General features: G+C 42.8%; 1 long non-coding RNA gene across 3 annotated transcripts in view; it reads left to right on the top strand.

The window, feature by feature from the left end:
* The window catches only part of LOC122444801, a 123,494-nt gene that overhangs the window by 65,372 nt on the left and 38,040 nt on the right, over positions 1-20,082 (top strand). The window contains exons 2-3 of one of the 3 annotated variants that reach the window (XR_006270348.1): positions 8,736-8,852; positions 13,354-13,624. This is a non-coding gene — a long non-coding RNA (uncharacterized LOC122444801). Of the gene's footprint in view, positions 1-8,735; positions 8,853-13,353; positions 18,422-20,082 lie in introns of those variants that run through there. The other 2 variants (XR_006270347.1, XR_006270346.1) reach the window with 2 other exon arrangements.

Raw genomic sequence — 20,082 nt, 5'->3', positions numbered from 1 at the left:
TGATTAACTCTAGTAATTTTCTGGTAGAGTCTTAGGGTTTTCTATGTAGAGGATCATGTCATCTGCAAACAGCAAGAGTTTCACTTCTTCTTTTCCTATCTGGATTCCTTTTACTTCTTTTTCTGCTCTGATTGCTGTGGCCAAAACTTCCAACACTATGTTGAATAGTAGTGGTGAGAGTGGGCACCCTTGTCTTGTTCCTGATTTCAGGGGAAATGCTTTCAATTTTCACCATTGAGGGTGATCCTTGCTGTGGGTTTGTCATATATAGCTTTTATTATGTGAGGTATGTCCTTCTATTTCCTCTTTTTGGAGAGTTTTAATCAATTAAATGAGTGTTGAATTTTGTCAAAAGGCTTTCTCTGCATCTATTGAGATAACAATGCGTTTTTATCTTTTCAATGTAATGTGGGTGTATTACATTGAATTGATTTGCGGAATTGAAGAATCTGCATTCCTGGGGATAAAAAGACCCACTTTGGTCGTGGTGTTTGGTGTATGATTTTGTTATATGTTGTTGGATTCTGTTTGCTAGAATTTTGTTAAGGATTTTTGCATCTATGTTTCATCAGTGATTTGGCCCTGTGTTTTCTTTTTTTGTGGCATCTTTGTCAGGTTTTGAAATTAGGGTGATTGGTGGCCTCATAGAATGAGTTTGGAAGTTTACCTTTCTTCTGCATTTTCTGGAAGAGTTTGAGTAAGATTAGGTGTTAGGCTCTTCTGCTAAATTTTTGTAGAATCAGCTGTGAGCCATCTGGTCCTGCGGGCTTTTGTTTGCTGGAAGATTTTTGATTACAGTTTCGATTTCCTTGCCTGTGATGGGTCTGTTAAGATCTTCTATTTCTTCCTGGTTCAGTTTTTGAAAGTTATACTTTCTAAGAATTTGTCCATTTCATCCAAGTTGTCCATTTTATTGGCATAGAGCTGCTGGTAGTAGTCTCTTATGATCCTTTGTATTTCAGTGTTGTCTGTTGTGATCTCTCCATTTTCATTTCTAATTTGGTTAATTTGGTTCTTCTCTCTTTGTTTCTTAATGAGTCTTGCTAATGGTTTGTCAATTTTGTTTATTTTTTCAAAAAACCAGCTTTTAGCTTTGTTGATTTTTGCTATGGTCTCTTTAGTTTCTTTTGCATTTATTTCTGCCTTAATTTTTAAGATTTCTTTCCTTCTGCTAACCTGGGGTTCTTCATTTCTTCCTTCTCTAATTGCTTTAGGTGTAGAGTTAGGTTATTTATTTGGCTTTTTTCTTGTTTCTCGATGTAAGCCTGTAATGCTATGAACCTTCCCCTTAGCACTGCTTTTACAGTGTCCCATAGGTTTGGGGTTGTTGTGTTTTCATTTTCATTCATTTCTATACATATTTTGATTTCTTTTTTGATTTCTTCTATGATTTGTTGGTTATTCAGAAGTGTGTTATTTAGCCTCCATGTGTTTGAATTTTTAACAATTTTTTTCCTGTAATTGAGATCTAATCTTACTGCACTGTGGTCAGAAAAGATGACTGGAATGATTTCAATTTTTTTGAATTTTCCAAGACCAGATTTATGGCCCAGGATGTGATCTATTCTGGAGAAGGTTCGTGTGCACTTGAGAAAAAGGTGAAATTGATTGTTTTGGGGTGAAATGTCCTATAGATATCAATTAGGTCTAGCTGTCCATTGTGTCATTTAAAGTTTGTGTTTCCTTGTTAATTTTTCTGTTTAGTTGATCTATCCATAGTTTGTGAGTGGGGTAAAAGTCTCCCACTATTTATGTATTACTATTATTTCCTTCTTTTCATACTCGTTAGTGTTTGCCGTACATATTGCGGTGCTCCTATGTTGGGTGCATATATATTTATAATTGTTATATCTTCTTCTTGGATTGATCCTTTGATCATTATGTAGCGTCCTTCTTTGTCTCTTTTCACAGCTTTTATTTGAAAGTCTATTTTATCTGATATGAGTATTGCGACTCCTGCTTTCTTTTGGTCTCCGTTTGCATGAAATATTTTTTTTCCAGCCCTTCACTTTCAGTCTGTATGTGTCTCTTGTTTTGAGGTGGGTCTCTTGTAGAAGCATATACAGGGGTCTTGTTTTTGTATCCATTCAGCCAATCTTTGTCTTTTTGTTGGGGCATTCAACCCATTTACATGTAAGGTAATTATTGATAGGTGTGGTCCCGTTGCCATTTACTTTGTTGTTTTGGGTTCACGTTTATACAACCTTTCTGCATTTCCTGTCTAGAGAAGATCCTTTAACATTTGTTGAAGAGCTGGTTTGGTGGTGCTGAATTCTCTCAGCTTTTGCTTGTCTGTAAAGCTTTTGAATTCTCCTTCATATCTGAATGAGATCCTTGCTGGGTACAGTAATCTAGGTTGTAGGTTTTTCTCTTTCATCACTTTAAGTATGTCCTGTCATTCCCTTCTGGCCTGAAGAGTTTCTGTTGAAAGATCAGTTGTTATCCTTATGGGAATCCCCTTGTGTGTTATTTGTGTTTTTCCCTTGGCCTGCTTTAATATTTGTTCTTTGCGTTGATCTTTGTAGTTTTGATTAAATATGTTTCTTGGGTGTTTCGCCTGTGGGTTTATCTGTTTGGACTCTTGAGGTTTCTTGACTGAGTGGCTTATTTCCTTCCCCTTTAGGGCATTTTCAGCTATTATTCTCCTCGAGTATTTTCTCATGGCCTTTCTTTTTGTCTTCTTCTTCTGAACTCCTATGATGTCGAATGTTTGGGCGTTCACCAGTGTCCCAGAGGTCCCTGAGGTTGTCCTCATTTCTTTTGATTCCTTTTTCTGTTTTTCCTTCTCTGCTTCATTTATTTCCACCATTTACTTTCTCCTCACTTATCCTATCTTTGCCTCCGTATTCTACTCTTGGTGTCCCTCCAAAGTTTTTTTGATCTCATTCATTGCATTATTCATTTTTAATTGACTCTTTTTTATTTCTTCTAGGTCTTTATTAAACATTTCTTGCATCTTTTCAATCTTTGTCTCCAGGCTATTTATCTGTAACTCCATTTTGTTTTCAAGATTTTGGATCATTTTTATTATCATTATTCTAAATTCTTTTTCAGGTAGATTCCCTATCTCCTCCTCTTTTGTTTGACTTGGTGGGCATTTTTCATGTTCCTTTACCTGTTGGGTATTTCTTTGCCTTTTCATCTTGTTTAGATTGCTGTGTCTGGAGTGGACTTTCTGTATTCTGGAGGTCTGTGGTTCCTTTTTATTGTGGAGGATTTACCCAGTGGGTGGGGTTAGACGATTGGCTTGTCAAGGTTTCCCGGTTAGGGAAGCTTGCGTCAGTGTACTGGTGCATGGAACTTGATTTCTTCTTTTTGGAGAGCAATGGAGTGCCCAGTAATGAGTTTTGAGATGGGTCTATGTGTTAGGTGTCACCTTGGGCAGCCTGTATGTTGACATTCGGGGCTATGTTCCTGTGTTGCTGGAGAATTTGCATGGTATGTCTTGCTCTGAAACTTACTGGCTCTTGGGTGGTGGTTGGTTTCAGTGTAGGTATGGAGGCTTTTGGACGGTCACTTATTGCTTAAAGTTCCATGTAGTCAGGAGTTTTCTGGTGTTCTCAGGTTTTGGGCTTAAGTTTCCTGCCTCTGGATTTCAGTTTTCTTCTTCCTGTAGTCTCAGGACTTCTCCAACTATACAGCACTGATAATAAAACTTCTAGGTTAATGGCGAAAAGATTCTCCCCTGTTAGGGACACCCAGAGAGGTTCACAGAGTTACATGAACAGGAGAAAAGGGAGGAGGGAGATAGAGATGAGCAGGAGGAGAAAAAGGGGGACTCAAGAGGAGAGAGACAGATCTACGCAGCTGTCTGTTCCCAGAGTGTTCTTCGTATCTCAGACACCTACAAGGATTCACAGAATTGGATTGGGAAGAGAAGGGGAAAGGAGGACATAGAGGTGTTCTGAGGTAGAAAACAGAGAGTCAAGATCGGGAGAGAATAATCTTCGGTTTAAAGATAGGGCTTCTCTTTTTTTTTTTTTTGGTAAGGTTATAGTGTAGTGAAAATGAAAATGAAGAGTAGTAGAGGAGTACTAGAGGACTTTAAAATAAGAGAAAAAGAAAAATAGAAAATAAAAGAGAAAACGGAAAGGAAAAAAAAGAAGAAAAAAGAAAAAGAAAAAAAACAAAACAAAACAAAAAAAAAGAAAGAAAGAAAAAAAAAAAATTTTTTTTTCCCCTAATTAAAAAAATCGTAAAAATCTATGTAAATGAAAGTTAAGGAGTAATGGGGGAGTAATAGGGAATTTTAAAGGAAAATAAAAGAGAAAAAATAAAAAAGAAAAAATATAAAAAGAATAAAAACATTTTTTTTTTTTTTCCTTACTTAGAGAAAAAAAAGTAAAAATATATCTAGGAGTTTCTCTGGAGCTGCTGCGGTCAGTGTGGGTTCGGCTCAGTTTCAGATAGCTCCTCGTTCCAGCTTACACTTCTCGATATCTACAGGGCCCTTCCGGTGAAGTCGGTGTTTTCTACAGGGATTTTAATCTGTTGCACCAGTCCCTTCTGAAGCGGTTCCCTTTGTTTATTTGGCTTCTGTTTGCCGGTCTCTTCAGAGCCTCATTTCCGCCCTGACACAGGCGGGCGGAGGTGGACTCTTATTCAGTTAGCTAGTTCCGTTGCGCTGCTGGGAGGGGCTGGCGCTGCGGGGCGGGGCTGACGCTGCGGGGAGGGGCTGGCCCTGCGGGGGCGGGCTGGCGCTGCCGGGAGGGGCTGACGCTGCTTTCTCCGTCTGCGCTGCTCAGGCTCCCGGCTGTTCTATATGGAGCGCGCCCCGCGCTGCGCTAGGTTCCAGCCCTCGGGTGTTACACAAAAGCGCGGAAGGAAAAGCTGCGCCTGCTCTCTGTGCCTTCCCCGTCAGAGCGGTCCAGGCAGCGAGGGGCTTGATGGGCGCGCTATCCCCAGGTGTGGCGCACTCACTCCCTTCCGCGGACCCAGTCTCAGTTTCCGCTGGCGCCAGTCGGGTGCGCGCGCCTTCCGCCCTCCGCGTCCCCAGCCCCAGTCCCCGCCCGCGCCGGTCGGGTGCCTGCGCCCTGTGTCTCGCCGCGACCTTCCCCTCCCCCTGCCTCCTGCCTCCGGCGGGGCTGGGCGGGTCCGCAGCCTGCGACCTCTTCTTGGGACTTTCTCCGTCCCTTTGTTCTGCGAACGGCCGGCAGTGTGTTCCGGCCGGTTAATTTTCTCTCTTTTGGTCTCCCACAGTTCAAGTTGGCACCTCACAGAAGCTCCCTCCGATTGTCCTCAGGGCACTCAGGCCCGGACCCTAGCCCAAGCAAGGCCGCCTAAGACTCCCTTCCCGGGACGGGTCTCCGTCCTTAGCTCTTTTGTCTCACTTTTTATCTTTTATATTTTGTCCTACCTCCTTTCGAAGACAATGGTCTGCTTTTCTGGGCGCCTGATGACCTCAGCTAGCGATCAGAAGTTGTTTTGTGAGGTTTGCTCTGCATTCAGTTATTCTTTTGATGAATTTGTAGGAGAGAAAGTGGTCTCCCCGTCCTACTCCTCCGCCATCTTGGCTCCTCCCTCAGATCTACTTGCTTTTAAGGTGAACATTTTTCTGTTTAAAAGTTCAGACTTTGCTTTTTATCCCAAAGCTCCTTAAAATGTGAACATAGCAGATTATTTTTCCCTGGTATATTTTTGCCTCTAGCAGAATAGCTGTCCGTAGTATAGTTTTAACTGCAAAATAATAAAACCCTGGTCGTGGAGCTTGACTTTGAAGACTTGAGGTCAAATTCCAGCTTTACCATTTACTAGCCCCTAAATCTTGGAAAGGTGCCTGACTTCTTGACCCTTAGTTTCCTCAGTGGACAATAGGAAATCTTTCTTATAGGGCTGATGGACAGTTTAAATGAGGTCTTGGGCATTAAACTGAGGTTTTTACTACTGTCTGGCTCATCAACTGAATTTGAAGGCCATTTAGATAACTGTTCCAAAGACTTTGCTTTTGGTAGAAAATGTTTGGATATTTGTGTTTTCAGGTATGTGTTTTATTTTTGGATGACGAAATAAATGAATTTATAGTCAGGGAACACTCAGCATCTAACAGACCTAGGAAGCATACATGGCTTATACGACTCAGTTGCAGTTCTAGTAAATTAGAACCACAGAATCATAGGCTTTGAGAAGTTGTAGATAGACTCTGGAAGAGGAGGATGAACATTGGTTAAGGTGCACTGTGTGCAGACTCTGTGCTTTGCATGCTGGGCATGGAATCCCAAGAAATGGTTGCATACACCTTGATGGGTAGGTGTATTAGACCCATTTTGCAAACAGGAAAGCTTGAGCTCAGGGAGGTTGAATACTTTACACATGTCCGATACCAAAGCCTTGAAGTTTGCCCTGTCCTTGTGATGGGCTCTAAAATCCTTCCCATTTACAGATGTGGCAAGATCTGCCTTTATCCTCTCATTTCATAAGTTCTGGGCCAGATAAAGCAGTGGGATTTTGCAGTCTTGGTGTCCCATAACTGGTTTAGTGAATCTAGAAGAGGATCTTGACGTTTCCTGCCAGGAATCTGTTCACTTGAAGCTCCTTTGAGTCATTCGTCAGGCTTTACTTCTCTTTCTCCCTTTTGGGAAGATACTTGCCATGGGCCAGCTCCACTTTTGAGGTCAGTAGTGTATTTAAAGATGACTTCATATTTTCTTTAAGAAAAAAATTGCAGGTGGAAATTAAATTTGTTGAGCATTTCCCATCATCTCCTCTATCATATGGTGGTGGGAAGTGACAGCACTGGGCTGGGAAGTAGGGAGTTCTCACCTGGAATCTGTCACTGACCAGTGAGAAAACTTGGGCCAAGCCTTCCTTTCCTTTGGGGCTTCAATGTCTTCATCTGTAAACAGTGAGGACACCATCAGGTGATTCTTAAGATTTTGAAACTCTTCATGTCTTGTGGTGTCAAAACCATCAATTTCTGCTGAGCTGCGTAATCCTGCAGCTGTTTTCTCTGATACTTTTCAATCTTTAGGTTTAATCTATTCCACAATGTATAATTTTTTAAAGGGATGCTTTTATAGACACTTCTGAAATATAAAATGGTGGGGGGGTGGTAAATGGATGTTAAAAAATAGAAAACAACCAATTAAATAGTGTATAGTATGTAATTCTCCTTGGAAACTTAGGAAGAGATTGAGGAGCACTTTAACAACTGGTAATTTAAATTGCATTTGAACTCTGCTAATGGTTTGTTTGCATGAGAACTTCAATCATTTCACAGCGGTTCTTCTGCGAAACTGCTTGTTCTCTTTATGGAAAGGAAGAAAAAAATTATTGAAAGAGAAGTTGACTGTGGAAAAGGGGGGGCCACATTCATTTGTGCTTGGAGAGAAGGTAACCAGTGCCTGAGACACTGCCCCAGGGCCATGGTAGAGAGATTTACCTTTCTGCAAAGTTTGAAAATCTGGGGAAGTCAGCTGCCCTTTGCTGCTGTTGTAGAAACTGTTCTGATTGATATCTCCCTCTGCAAGGAGAGGCTTAGTTAGGTTTCCTGGGGCTTGGAGTTGGGATCTTTTGTTTTTATGAGATTGCGCTGTCCACAGGGCAATCTGTTGGCCTCCTTGTGCTCCATCCCTCAGTGGCTTTGACAATTTGAGTGCCCATGAAGACCGCTAGTTCTCATGCTTTGCTGGACTTACCTTGATGATACTCCATTTTCTCAACTTAGTTTTTTTCTTTCTTTCTTTTTTTTTTTTGCTATCGGGCTGTATGCAAGGGCTTTAAACAGGTGTTCTGAGGTCTGGGTGTGTAAGTCCTGGTTATCCTTCAAAGCTGATTGTGTGGCCAAGGGCAGGTCTCTCTGGCCAGCGAATGTCAGTCATTTCTTCCGTTAAAGTGGCCATAACTCAGTCCAGGGGAGCAGGCCCCAAAGTGAAGCCTTGGGCTGCCTACCTCTCACTGTGCTTTTGGGTGGCCACCTCCCCCCTCCTCCCCAGTTTCTCCTCCTGTCAGCTGGAAGGGTTGAAGTGGGTCATTTTTAAGGCCCCTCTCAACTTTGAGCTTGTATAGGTATTTGAAGATTGAATGAGATCATATTCACAAGACGATTGTGTGATTGGGTCAATAATGTTTAAAATGACAACAGTGAAAATGGGAGTGGTCATTTTTCTGGTGTGTGGATTTCCCCTGAATCTACATTTTATAACAATCTGCTACCCTAGAACACTTGTCTGTTGGAATATATATTGCAGGATTCTTGACAAAATAGTACTAGTTCTTAGTGAAATAAAGTAGTGAGGACTTACCAGGAAGCGTCAAGATTGTCCAGCCCTCTACTGCCCACTGACCGTCGTTTTTCAGGCAATGAAACTAAGGTTTACAGCAGTTACTAGATCCCATAGTTAGAAATTTGTCTCCAAACTCATATTTTTTTCCTCTTTTTATTTACTGTAGTTCAGATTTTGCTGTTAATATTTTCTTGCCTAAAATGTATCTAGTTGATCTCTTTCACTTTTGACATTATGATGAAGCTATCCCCCCACTTCCCCCAAAACTGAGGTATGAACATCGGGGTACCAGCATTCTCTTTCTTCATCATTCTAAGACATATTAGTGAAACAGAAGTGCCAGGAGCTGACTGGTGGCTTAGGAGGTACAGAGATCAGCCACTAAATTTGTGGGTTTCAAGCCTGGTATCATTTCCAGTATGGTTTACCCAGCAAGCTCATAAGCTTGGGGAAATTCTACAGCTAGTAAGATCCTAGAGATTCATAATTAACCTCCTTGTCCCATTTCTACAGGTGAGATCATTGTGGAAACAGAACAGAGGACGGAATCCAGTCACCTGATTCCAGTTCAGTGCTTTTGCCGTTGTTCTACAGGGCATTCGTTGGAGGGAAGATATTTTTCCTCAGCTGGTGAGTTCTGTTCAAAAAAGAGAACTTTTTCCTTTTATAATCAATATGCATATTTTAATAAATTTTAAAAGTCAGTTTCCATTTAAATCATGGGCACTGGTAACTAGGATGGAAGAACTAAGAAGAACAAAAATATTCTTCCTTTTTTTCTTGAGTTGATTTTATTGATGATGGACAATGAATGGCAAGATGTTATAATGCTAATAAAATGGATGGAAAAGCTGAGGCAGGACTCAGCCTATGGAAGGTGGCAGGAAGAGAAATTGGAAGAAAATTTGAAGTAATTACGATTTTGGGTTGCCACTTACTGCACTGCTTCTTTCTTTCTCCTTTGGTGTGGAAGGGAGCATTCTTGAAATTGAACGACAAGAAAGAGTCAGTGAACAGTGTTATGGGTGTTTGTGAGGAAAGGAAGTAGTAGTTTTAAGTGGCTGTTGCTCACCCCTGTGCAGGGTGCTTCTTCTGTGATCGTATATTTTCACATCAACCCTTTGTGGTGGGAAAGGCTAAATTTCCTTAGACAAGGGTGTGTACCTGTCCTAAAGGGCCGGCAGCATTTCCATGGGGATCTGAGTTTTAATCCTGTTGCATACACTCAGAAAGGGGAATGGTGAGCAGGTAAGGTAAACTTTCCCTTGTGTTTTGGAATTCCTCTGTGTTTATAGCAGGTAGAACATATTCTAGAAAAGAATTGATGATGTGGGATATCCTGAGCTATAGAAGAATCTGAGGAAAACAGCTGAGGGATTGGGGGCAAGACTTCTATTTCGAACTCTAAATCTGTACTCTCATTCCCAGGGCCAGTCCCTAAACACCTCACCTCTGGCTTTTTACTGAATAAATAGTATGTCTTGCCATGTTTATGGCTTAGTTTTTCAAAAGGGAGAGGATTCTGTTGTGATCAGTAAAACCTAACTTCATTTAAAAGTGAGGCTGAGTTTATGGTTACATTTTGTCACTCTTTCTTTTCTTAATCAATGTATCTTAAAAGAACACCCGGCTGGCTTTCTTTGTGTCTATGGATCTACCTAAGATAAAAGGCTGGAAACCACTGCTTGGACTCTTCAACATTCATTTCAGTCTGCAACATTTCATACATGGTCTGGAATGTTTCTCCCCAAGCAGACACTTTGAGCATCAGATGTAAATCTTTGTTCTCTGCTCCAGCGCCTGAGTTTTTCCAGTGCTTCCAATTCACTTGTGATGAATATGAAGCCTTGTACTTGGGTTCAAACAAAAGTTCTAGTGTGTCGTGGCAGAATGGGAGACAGTGCGTTACCAGGAGGGAGTTGAAAGAAACTCAGAAGGGTCTGTTGTCCATAAGCTAATTATGAGCCAACAGTGGTTTTTGTCCTCCAAAGCACTGATGCAGCCCCAGACGGAGGTTCAGAGAGGACAGTTGGGTGGCTGACTCTGTCGGAAGCCGGCAAGCCCCGAGGTCGGGTGGTCCTCAAGCTCGGTGTGAGCAGGCCCCGGGATCTGTTTCTCTGACGTGCCCCGTTTCTCTGACGTGCCCCTTGCTCTGCCGTCGTGTGTGTGTCAGCTTCATCCACAAGATGTTTCCCCTCAGGGTTGTGAACTGGCTGCCCGCTGTCGCCTGGAAACTCATGGCAGCTCCATGGTGGAGAAGAGGTGGTCCCTCAAGAGAATATCTGGGTGCTGTTAGGATGCAGAGAGAGGACTAACGTTTGTAGGTGACTAGGGGCCTTATTTTACCCTCCCTTCAGAACTCTCCTAGGCTGGTGGACTTTAGTCCTTGCTTCCTCCTCTGAAAGGGACACTAGCCAACTGACCTCGTCACTGTGGTACTGAGAGGACCGGAAATGATGTCCCACTCTTACTGGAATGGATCCAGAAAAGGCAGGATGCAGAGCACACATCACAGTGGCCTTTAAGGATATAAAACATGGTCAGAAGAGGGACAGTATCTCCTGCCCGTGTGTGTAGCCCAGAGGCTAGTGGGATCTCTGGCACATGGTAGGTGCATGGTGCATTTTCATGGATAGAAAGACTAAATCTAAAGGCAGTGACTGTCCCTTTTCCTGAGAGTGTTCAGGCACTGGCTAGTTCTCTGTTGGAAAGCTTTAGGAATTCTAGCACAGATGAGGCTGAACTGCATGATTTTATGAGAATGAAACAAATGACTGGACAGAAATGGGCTTTTGGGACCAGTATGGCTTAAGAAGTCTGTGAATACAGTGAGTATGGTGGGGTGGAGTATCAGAAGGCCTGTCAGTTATTAGATGTGCAACCCTAGCAAACAATATCTCTCCACCTTCATTTCCCTAATTGGAGAATTAGAAATAATAATCATTTCCTGCTCACCTCTCATGTTTGTTTAGAGCATGTGGGTTGATAGATGCCAACCTGTTTGGGAAACTGTAAAGTGTGATCCTTACATGATGGGTCATTACAGTTGCTTTCTTCTTTTGTTTAAATACAAAGAATATAAAGAAAAATAAGATAGTGACTATAAAGAAAAACAGTGATCCTAAATATAAAGAGACATAACACAATGTAATGTGCAGTGGACTCTTCCTGGTGCATCATATATATGCTCAGTGTGCGTCCTTCCTTCCAGCTCTGCACCCCCAGCATCCCCAGGACTGGACGGGCAGTAATTTGTCCTCAATCTTGGAAAGCAGCTAGATCTGGAACCTGGCCCACTGATGATGGTTGAAGTTGAGATGAAGTTGAGATGATTACTTTTTGTATTTGTTTTTGCTCCAGGCAGTGGGAGGTACAAGGAGGTAGATTTGAAGACTGAGGAAGTCTCAGTGCTTTTAGACATCCCCTAGAAGCTACAGTCTGCCCATTTGGGACTTGCTTTGTTTGATTAGATAATCACACCTTCTGCTCTAGGCGCGACTTACCCAGTGGGAGTCAGGAAGGAAATTATTTCCTTCTGTTGATACTAACATACAGTTGATGATGGTAGCTAAGGGCTCTCAGTTTTAATATTTCCTCTTTGGTCCTCAGGAGAATCAGGTATTAGTCTCTGCCGGAAGCAAAGTATTGGTCACTTCCGTCAGAGGTGAAGGTCTTGGCTCCCTCCAGTCGGTTGGTGAAGTGGTTTCCGGCATGTGTGAACATCTGCGTAGCCAACTTTCATGTTACTGCTTCAAAAGTTACAAAAGGATTTGTTGAGTCTGAGCAGGGACTTGTCCAGCATCCTGAGGCTCTGTGGTTCTTCTGTAACCCAGGAATGTGTTGTCAGAGGTATATGCTGTCTGTGAAAGTAGAAGGTGGAGCTTTCTCTCTCTCTGTCTTGCTTTCTTCCTCATCATTCTACATTCTTCTGTTTCCTGACCTCAGCACAATGGATACACTTTTACTCTATCTTGGGCAGAGCCCTAGGGTGGTCAGGGGTTCTCATGTTCTCTCTCAGTGGGCTCCTGTGTGGTAGAAGGGGTCTGATGGCCAATGGATGGAGAGCCCCATGAGTCCTGGGTAGACTGCTGCCAGATGTTTACTCCTGGTTCACAGAGCGCGTGTTTGCTCTGTACCCTGATCCCTGTGCTGGTCTGGAAATCAGTGAAACTCAGGGTCTTTAGGACATCACAGTAAATTAGTTGTAGTCCTAACCTTGAGAAGCTCATAGTCTAGTTGGAGAGAAAGACATACATAAAAGTGAAATACACGTTAGAAAGATATTGTTTATAACACACATCTATTGATCGCCAGATATGTTTCCAGTGTCATGTTAGGTGCTTGGGAAATCAAGGTAAATAAGTGAAAGACTCAGGTTTCCAGGGGCTTAGATGACAGGGTGGGGGAATGGAAAGAACTGGGGACATTGGGAAAGGTTTCCAGAAGGAGGAGGTCTGACTTTAGAACTTCTCAGTGAACATGTAGTTGTCATCTGGATCACTAGGTCTGGATAGGGTCTGGGGGTGGTGTGACTGATAGTAGAGAATGGCTGGGTAGGTAGGAGTCTGTCATCTTCCACTTGTGCTTCAGTCTCTGGCTCATTTTTCGCCAATCTCCTGCTGTCAAATGCATCATGTTGATTTTGAGCTGCACTGATATTATTTCCATGGTCATCTTTGGGTGATCAGAGCATGCTGGGTGTATGTTCCCAAGCTAGCAAGCATCTCTACATTCCAGGGGACAAGGGTTCCTTTCAAGAGTTCCTGATAGCAAATCTCTTCTGCTCTGTTGTCTAGCCTCAAGAAAAATGGTGGCATTGGTAAGAGGTTTTAAAATAATCCACAACTGGACCTCCCAGATTAGGGTGCTATCTTCCTTATCTATTGCTACTTAACAAATTACCCCAAATTTAGCACTTTAAAACAAGAAACATTGATTATCTCACAGTTTCTGTGAGTCAGGAATCTGGGAACAGCTTAGATGGGTGCCTCCAGGTCTGCCCTGAGGTTGCAGTCTCATCTGAAGGCTCTGCTGGGGAGGACCTACCACCTCACTCAGTCATATCATTGGCAGGATCCAGTTCCCTGTGGGTTTTTGGCTTGGGAGCCTCAGTTCCTTTCTCTTCCCATAGGCAGTTCCCAACATGGCAACTGGCTTCCCTTAAAGCAGGTGAGCAAGACAGAATCCTTCCAATCAAGCCATATCCTTTTTGTTACCCAGTCCTGGAAGTGACACACCGTTTCCCCTGCCTCATTCTCCTTTCTAGAAGCAAGTCACTACATCCAGCCCACAGTCAAGAGGAGGGATTGCAAAAGGGTCTGAAGAGCAGGAGGTGCAGTTACAGGGGGTCTCCTGGGGGGCTGCCTGTAACAGATACCCAAGCTTGCATGGCATGTGCTAAGGTACATATACTCAGTGCACCTCTGTAGATCAATTTTATTTGAAGACTGTTTTGGAGGAGAACTCCATTTGAAATCTGAATATAAGCATTGATATATAATTGCACAGAATGCAAAACGGGCATGACTTTTCAGAGGAAGAACACGAGTTTTTAATTAATGCTCTGCTCCTATACCTCTGCATCTTTGCCCACTTTAGCAGTTGGTGCTACTTTGGTGGAAATGTTTGCAAGTTCTTGATTGAGCTCTTTGCTGTAAAAGAGATGCTAAGACCCAGAGACAGGATGACTCTTCCAAGGCCGTGGAGCCAGGGGTAGCCTTGGGAGGGACATCTAAGGCACCTCTCACTCTGGCCCAGTACGTCCCCTCCACCTCTCCACACAGTCTCTGCTCCAGATCAGTCCATACAACGTTTAGGTGTGCTTTCTCTGCTTTTTGCACCCTCTGTCCTGTTCCAGAAAGAAATTTGGCAAATTGTTCCAGGTCAAAATTTGGAGGCTTGTTGTCCCTGTAGGTAAATTTCAGGGTCTGCGTCTCCTGTTGAGTCACGCCATGTCCTGAAAAGTTGCATAAATCAGTATTACTTGGCTCAGACAGTGTGTCTCTGCAGTTATGAATAACATTTGTATTAAGAACAGTGAGCCAATACACAGCATTGCTGTGAGACTGACAGGATCAGACAGAAAACCTCAGCCAATACTTTCTGTCTGGCAGAAAACCCTTTTCCAGAGTATCCGTCTCCTCCCCTCACCAAAATAGTCTTTTTATAAAACCAAGCTCGGCAGTAAATTTCATAGAAGTTGACAGGTTCCCTTAGAGCCCACCTTAGCATTCCTAAAAAATTAATAGAAGTGGGAGATTTAAAATGTTGGTCAAGCTCATTAGTAGCCCTGCAGCCAAAATATGGAAGGCCATCTGTAGTCATTGAGACTGTCACTGGCCAGAGTGTCAATACTTTTCCCCAACTCCATGATCCCTTTTGGCTTTCAATATTTTTTTAATACTTTTGGTGCTTTCAAAGTGTTTCTTATCAATTGTTTAATTTTCATTGCAAATCCATAATAGGAAATAGTTTACAGTGGGACAATTAGATAAAGCGGAATTTGGAGTAAGGAGACTCTCATGTATTAGTTGCATAATCTTACTTACATCCTTTAATTATTTTCAAACTGCTTTCCATATCTGAAAATAATAGTGGTAGTAGCACCTACCTTTCAGATTCTTCTGGGCTCACAAAGCAGCATGTGTATTTAAAGTGCCAATTGTGTATGATATTTAGTGCATAGTTAGTGCACATTAAATGTTCATTTCCAATCTCCTTAGTAGTTTGTGACTGCTGGAAACCACTCTGGTTCTTTTCTCTATCAGGCCATCGTCTCAGTGTCCTTACTTTGTATTGTCCCCTTGGCTTGGGTCAGACCTGTGGCATTTGCATATGTCACCCCAGCTTTTATCTTTTTCTGAATAACTAAAAGCCTTAACATTTATAATTTTGCTCAATGGCTCCCAAGACGTAAATACAGACATCATAATATGTTCATGTTTTCTGGTCTTTGGAAGTATAGTCATTCTGGGAACAAGCTATTCGTACATTGTGTTTCATGAGGATGGTCTATTGAGAGGTCGGTGTTGGTTTTCATGACAAGATCGTTCAGTCCAGAGAATGCATCCCACTCAGCTGCCATCAGCCAGCTATTCCTTTGTTAATGGGAGCTTCTCTGGGACCTGCCCAGGGCTGACCCTCTCTGGTTCCTCTTTGGACTTCTTTAGGATGACATCACCTCCCCCTGCTTCAATGGCAACTGGCTTGAGTTATATCAGTTATTAAAAATGATCTAATATTTTCCTTTTAAATCTAGGGCCCTGGCTCATTCTATGATTAAGCTGGTGATTTATTCGTAATACGGTACAAGACGGCTGCAGCCACTCTATGATGTAATCTAAGAATGGCATGAAAACAAAATAGGCTTTTACATAATGAAAGTGTTCCTGTAATACAGTTTAGGGCAAGGCTTTTTTTTTTTTTTCCATTGAGAATGGAGATGGATTCTTTTACTTTTCCTCCAATCCTTTCTCTGTTTTTCCATTTGTAAGTCTTAAGGCCTTTAAGTCAATTTAAAAAAAAAAATAGCAGCATTGAAAACTCCACAAAGACTGTGGTTGACTCTTCTAATTTTGTCTTGTCTTCATCTTTGTTCTCCTCCCCCACCACTCTTCATGGCCTCTGTTTTGGCTCCAACTCTCTCAGAAGCCCATAGCCTCCTCTCATCACACCATGGTCCTCCCCATTTCTTTGCTTATGCTGTGCTTGCTACAGGAAATGCTTTTCCAATCTTGAAATTTTTTTGCGTAAAGGCAAATAGAGCTTACTGGTTCCTACAGGTCTGCTCAAATGCATCTCTTCCTCCAAGCCTTCTCTGAAGCTTTTGCCTCCTATTGGGAAACCCTTTCTTTATCTGTATTAATACAACAGCAAGCTCCCCATCCCCACTCCCAGGAACACTGATAGAGTATCAGAGTTGGAGGAGGGCAAAGGACTCAGGAATATGGGGACAGGACCTTTGTAGTTCTGGTTCTTTTCCTGACCCTGAGACACAGAGAGGTCATAGGTCATCTTTGAGCTCCAGTTTTCCTCATCTGAAGAATGAGTAGCTTGGATTTTATGTGGCCACATGGTAGATTTGTAGTGGCTGTTTGAGTGCTGTGTGGAGAAGGATTCTGAAGTTGTGCCTGACCATGATCATTTAGCAATGTCTGCCATGACTGAGGATGGGGAAGGGCTTGGGGAGGTGCACAGAGATTGCTGGGCAGTTTTTGGACTGGATGATTTAGAGTTCTCTTTTTCGTTTACCTTCTGAGATGCTTTGATTTGTTGACTTTAAGTGTCTCGCCAAGGTCACACAAGCAATCCAGTTCTCAGGTGTAGAGATGGCTAAAAACTACATATTCTAATGCAGGCTGGCCAGCTGGGACCAACAGGACTAGAGGGGCCATGGTTTACCACAGGCACAAGACTCCCCAAATTCTGAATGTCCTTGGGGTGGAGTGAGGTCAGAAGATGCTTCAGCTTTCTAATTTATGTCAAAGATAGCATTTCAAGGTCAAGGTGGGAAAGTTAGGTTACTCTGCCAGGGTCTTCCTGGGTGGGCTCACAGAGTTACTTCTCATGTTCTTTTGAATCCCCTGTGCCCATCTCCCCAACCCCAGACAAAATGCTCAGCTCTCCAAAGAATGCTAAATTGCTTGAGCAGTAGATCAACTCCAAAAATAGAAAAAGAAAAGAAAGTCCTGGAACAGTGAGAGATGGAGGGAAGGGAAGGGTGTAGTTTAAGATGGTTGATGGCACCAGAAATCAGAGCCTTTGAGGGATGAAAAAAGGAACTGGAAGTGGTTAGTGTGGAGAAGAGAGAAAGGGGTGGAGGAGGAAGGAGCAGGGTCGGGGGGACTGTGCCCCAGGAGGGAATATAAACTCCCTCTTTGTGACCCCAGAAGGTTCTGGGAACATTGGGTGGAAGTAACAGAAAGACAGTGTGAGGGAGTGTGTTTTAGTATTAACAGCAGACTGCAGGGGCATTGGCCATTTCTGGGGTTATGGGTTCCCTATCTCTGAGGGTATTTAGATAGAGGCTGATACCAATGGGTCCTCTCAGGGGAAATTAGATATTGTTAGACTGGATACCCTTTAAGGTTGTCCTGAAATTTTCTGAAGAGATGTTTTGTGTGCATTTTGTGCAAATTAAATAATTTCCATTTTGAAATGAAGGCTTTATGGAGGAAAGTGATTCTTCTTTTCTCCATGGTCTTGGCACACAGAAATGCTGACTTATCTTGGGCAATCTTTTGTTTCACTTAGCATTATTGATGAAGGAAAGGAGGCTAACTGAAGATGTCTTGGTACTTGTTTGTGCTGAATGTATTTTTGAGGATGATTTCTGTGCTTCCTTTTAAGATAGTTCCAGAGAATTCAGTTCTGTTGGCCTCCTTCAGTCTGTTCCCCGCCCACTCCCCCTCCAGTGTCGAGAGCTTGCTTTTTCTGTATTATCTGAGTGCTTTGTTTATACCTTCAGTGGAGCATTCATGTCACTTTGCTCTGCTGTATAAACAGATTTCCAGTCTTCCTTCTCCACTTGGTTGTAGACGCTTCCTAAGAGCATAAATCTTGTCTTTTTCCATAAGAGGACTCTTGGTGCCCAGTGTAGTGGTTTGCAGATTATTGTGATGACTCATTAACATAACAACTGGGTGTTTAGCACCTGCTATGCGCTAGACTACTCCAGGTGCAGGGAATTGAACCATGAACCAAATCAGACAAACCTGTTTGATGGAAACAGACCACCATCAATGAGTAAATAGATAATATTTAGGTTGTGATCTGTTTTCAGAAGGAAAATAAGGCAGGTTAAGGGCACAGAGGGTGGCCATGACACAGATTTAAATTCATTGATCTAAGAAGGTCTTACTGATACGAGTGCATAGGAGCAAGGCCTGAAGGCTATGAGTTAGTAAGCTGGAGACCAGAAGGGGAAGAGTGTTTCAAGCTGAAAGAAAGCAGTTGCCAAGGCCCTGAGGCTGAAAAATGAGGCCAGTGTGACTGGAGTAGAATGACCCAGGTGAAGAATACAGGAGAGGGGGGTCACCCATTCTCATAAAGATAGATGCAGCAACAAATATTTATTAAGAACATATCGAAGATGCTCAGAAAAAAAGATTGCCTTTGTGGTTTAAAGAATCCACAGAAATCTAAGCAAAGGATGGCAAAACTTATTTCTGGTTTTCAACTTTAAGATATAGGGACAGTGACAGGAGAACGGGGACTGTTTGGGGCGGGGGTTGGGGGGGCAGCTCAGAACAAGTCCATTTGCGGAGGGCACGGCTTCCCTCCTGTCTGTCGCTCTCCATGGTGGAGGACCTGCCTTTCTGAGTCTCTGCTCCTGCGTCAGGCGCACCTGCAGGGAGGCTGGGGCCCCGGGTGCAGATGGGCAATTGCATGCCTAATCACCCATTCAGGCACCCACTTATTTGTTTTCCACATGCAAATATGGGTTTTCTGCAGATGGATTTAATATATTTGTTGCTTCCCCATTTTATTTAAAACAAAACAAACGACCAACCATGTCAGTTGAGGGCAACAAATAGAAACATGAGTATTATACGGTCTTTGCTATTCGTGCTGATTACATGGCTGAGAGGAATCCTAGGCAAATCAGTCTTTTCTGTGTTCGATTTTATTTTTACTTTATAGTGCCCCTGCTTACTCTCATTATTGTTTAATTTTTTTTTTTAAAGAGGGATGTGGTATTATTTATCCTTAATCATTTTTTCAGTTTTTCGGGCTTCATATTATTTCTGTGTGGTTTCCACTTTCACCTTTTTAGTTTCTGAACTTCTGACCCATTGTTAAAAAAAATAAAAAAGGCATCATGGAGACTCCAAAGGCCATTGGCAGGTGGTGCCTGAAACTTCTTTAGCTTGGAAATAAACAAACAAACACAAATTAGAAGTATTTGCTCCTATTGATGCGCTATTATTACTTATTGTGCAAGATCATGCAAAGAGTCATCTCCATTTACCTGGGAGCTCTAGGTCAACACCAATACCAGAGACAGGGCTTTGAAGGGTGTTTGCTTTGACGGCTAATGAAATTTCAGAGCTCTAAGGAAGGATGTCAGAATTGATAGAGACTTTGGTGTTCATTATATCCCAAATGCCTCACTTTACAGTTAGAGAAACTGAGGCCCAGAGAGGTAAAACGACTTGTTCAAGGTGTCAGAGAGTAAGGGGTAGAGATCGGACTTGAACAGCCGGAGTCCCAGCAGGCGGCTGCCTCTGTGGCCGGGGGATGAAGAGACTGCTGGAGCCCCCCTGAGGATCTCATCTCAAGGTGAGGTCTGTGTGTAAATGGGGTCCATGTGCCTTATGTTTGTGTCTCTTATAAACTAGCTAAAAAATCCTTTTGGTGTCAGATCTTAAGCAGGGAAGCAGTGATGGGGATTGTGGAGGAACTACTTGCAGCTTGCCTAAATAACTAGATTGTGGACTGGATAAGAGGGATCTTGGGGTGAGCATGTGTGTATGTGAGAGAGAGAGGAGATGAGCAAAGTAAGAGGGAGAGTGTAGACCGCTTGGCAGTAGGCAGCGAGGCACAGGATTTGTGAGACAGAGGAAGTCTGCAGCTTACTGAATTGGGCTGCTTTATTTTGTAGGAAAAGAGAGAGTGATATCTGGCATGACTGAGAGCCTTGCTCCCAATTATCCAACTTGAACTGAGTTGTTAAGAGTATCAAGCCAGCAACATCCTCTGAGAGAAATTTTTACTTGAAAAAGTGCCGATCGCCACTATCAAATTGTATTTATTGGTTAGCCAGGAGTGCTGCTCATGTGAGAGGAAGCATCTGCCGCCTTGGGGGTTCTTTTCTCAGACATGATTTTGGCAGGAGGTGATTGTCAAGGTCTGTGAGAGC

Source organism: Cervus canadensis, chromosome 7 (genome assembly GCF_019320065.1).
Source record: "Cervus canadensis isolate Bull #8, Minnesota chromosome 7, ASM1932006v1, whole genome shotgun sequence".
Taxonomy (NCBI): domain Eukaryota; kingdom Metazoa; phylum Chordata; class Mammalia; order Artiodactyla; family Cervidae; genus Cervus; species Cervus canadensis.
The sequence above is the reverse complement of the archived record's forward strand: the minus strand, read 5'-3'. Positions and strand labels throughout refer to the sequence as shown.